This window comes from Nestor notabilis, unplaced genomic scaffold (genome assembly GCF_000696875.1).
Source record: "Nestor notabilis isolate BGI_N333 unplaced genomic scaffold, ASM69687v1 scaffold520, whole genome shotgun sequence".
Taxonomy (NCBI): Eukaryota; Metazoa; Chordata; class Aves; order Psittaciformes; family Psittacidae; genus Nestor; species Nestor notabilis.
In genome coordinates this window covers 1-3988 of record NW_009910411.1, presented here as the reverse complement: position 1 = coordinate 3988, position 3988 = coordinate 1, and positions in this window count along the sequence as shown.

Here is a 3988-nt window from a genome sequence, read left to right as displayed (position 1 = left end):
GTAGTTTTGCTTAGAGCAGATTGCCTCCACTACTGCTATACGGGGAGAACTTCAAATTAGAACAGTAATTGTTACAGTACACACTGTTTAGGTTAGTTTAGACTGTTTAATTCCATGAATGTATAATATCTGTCAAAAGTATTGGCCAAGTTAATTTAGCTCCCCATTTTTTTCAAAGAACTATGCTGATTTTGGTGCTATTTAACACATCAGAATACTGGGGGCTTCCTCTTGAAGAGTAAATGTGCATGATTGTATATGGAACAAGTACTAGGGTACCAGGGTTTGGGGGGCGATGGAGTTATTACTTGACTTGAATGTGCACCCTAGGGTGCTTTGTGTAACATATTGTACACTACAGCATCTTATATTTTTTGAGTTATGAGTTTCAATAAATTACAGTTTTTCACCCATTTGTTTACTGTACAGTAAATCTTTAATGTCGTTTACTTGTAATTGAATTTGGGACCATTCTGAGTGCATTGGACAATGTTGCTTAAGTTTTATGCATTTGTAGATAATTTATCAGACTGAAACAGTATAGATAAAGAAAAGTAAAGTATTATTTTATCACATTCTCTGTGCTTTTTTCAGACTTGAATTATAAAGAGTACAGGTCACTTAGAGATGGGAGAGTCCTAGTTACGTTTGAAGGGAGAAGATGCTTCTGAGACTGTGGCACAAAAGGGTTTGAAGAGCAGTGCCAAACTTCCAGAGGGTCGTGTCACATGAAAGTGTCACTGCGCATTTTGGGTTCCCTGGTTAGCTCTGTTGAGAACAAATAAACCAGCTGGAAGATTCACCAGAGGAGTAATCTGATATTTTACCATCTGTTTCTTGGTTTTCTGTGTCTCATTTCTTGTCGTACTTCTGGATGCATCATGAGGCCCAGGGTCTGTTTCCCATGGGAGTGGTATTTTCCAGTCTCCCATGGGTGAGGATGCTAATGACCAAGGAGCAATCACAGCAAGTCTTGCAAATGGCCATCTTCTCCAGTGTAACTGACAGTGCATCTCTGCCTGTTCTGGCATGAACAGAGGAATGGGCTCACAATTCATTGTCAAAAGCCACAGTTCAAAATGCAGGTGGTTTGAAGGTACCGTGTGTCCTTGTAGTGTGAGTAACAGACAAAATACACAGTGGTGCAGCCTTGCTACTCCCATTGGAGCACAGCTTCCTACTTCCTTGCCACAACATAATACAAAATTACTCTTACACAATCCTGCTGTGCTTAAGATGAGTATTGAAATTCTTCAGTGTTCAGCTTTCCTGCCACTTGTATAAACAATTTGCATACGAAGCATGAATTTTATGACCACACAGAGTGGTCATGTGTGAAACTTCCAGTTCTTCAAAGGTAACTTGCTCTTACTAAGTGAGAGTTGCTCATACCTGTAAACCACCCTCACTCTACACAGTGTGTAATCTTTTGCAGATTACATCTCTCAAGTATTCTCTAGACCCTGGTGAGTTGGCTGCTCAGTTAAATTGCCGTGGGCAGGACAGGATAGAGAAAGACATCATTTCTGTCTGTCGGGTATATTCTTCAGTCCAAGAGTATTCAGGAGGTGGTGAGTGGGTTTTCCTCAGTGGTCAGACACAAGCAGCATCTTGGAGGCGTTTTCCTCTGGTGATGTGGCATTCCGGGCACAACCAGGATTTTTAATACAGAGCTCTCAAGGTGTATTCTTATTGCTTTTGAAAGTTATCAATCGTAGTCATAGAATGGTTTGGGTTGAAAGGCACCTTCAAAGCTCATCTAGTCGAAAGCCCTTGCAATGAGCAGGAACATCTGCTTCCTAGTTATAGAAATTATGTCTCACATGTTTCAGATACCAACGATGTGTTTAGTCTTTGAACTCCACTTCCTCATCATCATCACCAGCATGCACTGGAGTGATGATAGATGTTACACCATCCAAATGACACAGTTTGAATCCACAGCCTGATTTCTTCTTGGGCTCATTTATCTGATCTAGTTGCCTAGCACGGCTGGGGATCAGGAAAGGAGGCCTCGGAGGGATGCATCCTCAGTACTGCTGTGGCAAGCTCTGAATTTCAGCAGCACCTATTGCTGTCTTCACTTAACATTACAGTACCAAACATGAAGTGTTTTGACTCACTTGTAGGGCTCTGTACCTTTCTAATTCCCAAGATACTTCATTGTGATCTGGTTCATGCCTTCAGAATGATCTGAGTTAGGCAAAAACCATGACAAGAAAAGCTTAAAGTATTTTAACACTGATGAGTTCTTTGGTCGTTACTACAAAAGCATGTAAATGTGTGAGCACAGGAAGTGGGAGAGGGAGAGAAGGGGGCTGGTGCTCTGCTGTTGATGGCAGGGCTGATACAAGTCAGCTTTGAAGGCTCACAGAGGTGCCCGAGGCAGTAAATGCTGCTTCCAGGAGGGTTCTCTGCTTCTCCTCCACCCCCAGCTGTAATCTGCTGTTCCATTTGTGTCTGGCAAATGAAATACCTCTGGCACTTACACTTTTTAGCTCCTTGAAACATAAGAAAACTAACCCAGTGATAGCAACGTACAATTGGGTACCCCTCTACCATGACAGTGCAAGGAAATAGTGCTGCAACTCAAAGATGCAAGTTATTAATGCTATTGGGGCTACAACTACTGTAAGATGTGTATCCCGTTTGGATGCCCTCGTGTCCCTGCTCAGGCTCAGTATTGTGGCATCTCTCATTACCCCAGTTTCCCAAACTCCATACGCCAGTCCCCTAAGCAGGCTTCTCTGCTAGATTCTGGTCTCTGTACTCCAGTTTTCTTCCTGAGCTTGTTTCCCATCTTGTCTTCCTTTACAAGAGTGACCTCAGGCTTCACCTCTTTACCCACAAGTGCAGGTCCTGCCCTTTGCTTACTCAGTGACAATAGAATTACCAAAAAATAGCAGCTCAGACTTGAATCACAGCCTTCCTCATTGTCCTGGGGTCAGCAGTAGCAGTTATTTTCTCCGTCCCAGCAGCTGGTGCAATGCTGTGTTTCAGCTTTAGTCTGAGAACAACGCTGATATACCAGGGGTTTAGTTGTTGCTCAGTAATGCTTGCCCTGATCAGGGACTTCTCAGTCTCATGCTCTGCCAGTGAGGAGGGGCACAAGAAGCTGGGAGGAAGCAGAGACAGGAACCTGAACCAAGCTCTAGTTACTGGACTGTTCTTACCTCAACCTGGGGGTTTACATTCTTTCCACTCTCCTCCCCATCCCACCCCGAGTGGGGGAAAGGAGGGTGTGAGCGAACAGCTCCTGGTGCTGAGTTACCTGCTGGGCTTAAACCACAACACTAATGTGAACGTGCCCGGCTGTGTTTGCCAGTGCTCCCTTCTGCCCCCAGTTCCTTCCACTATAAGCTACCATCATCTGCCACATGAGAAAAGGACTGTGCACCAAGGTGTCGCTGTCTCAGCTCATCCCTCTGGATGGACTTAGCTGCTGCTGGTCTCTGTGGCAGATCTCCTGTGGCTTGACCAGGAGGGGCCAATTACTTTGAATTCTTCCCTGTTTTCCAACAGGAAAGAACACACATCCAAACAAATGACTCTGTGGAACGTGTTCTGCCAGCCTGGTTCAGAGACTGCATTGCAAGACTTACCAGTAGGCATCCCTTCTGGGGAGGGTGAGGAGGAGAAACCCATCCCTCTGTCCCTGCAATTTGGTGTGGAATTCTCATCCCCCACTTAGGTACTAACCCCGGGTACCTTTATGCCTTGTTACCTGTAATGGTACAAGGTGCTGTGTGTTGGACTGGGGTCAAACCTTCCGTTCCCTGTGGCCACATGGTACTTGGCAGCAGTGGTTGCTGTCACTAACATCCAAGAAGCCCGCAAATTTACTTTGGGACAGAAAATTACTGTGCTGGTATCACACACGGTGTCAGCAGTTTTGGAACAAAAAGGAACTCATTGGCTGTCTCCATCACGCTTCCTGAAATATCAGGCCATGCTTGCGGAACAAGATGATATTGAAATTGTGGTCACT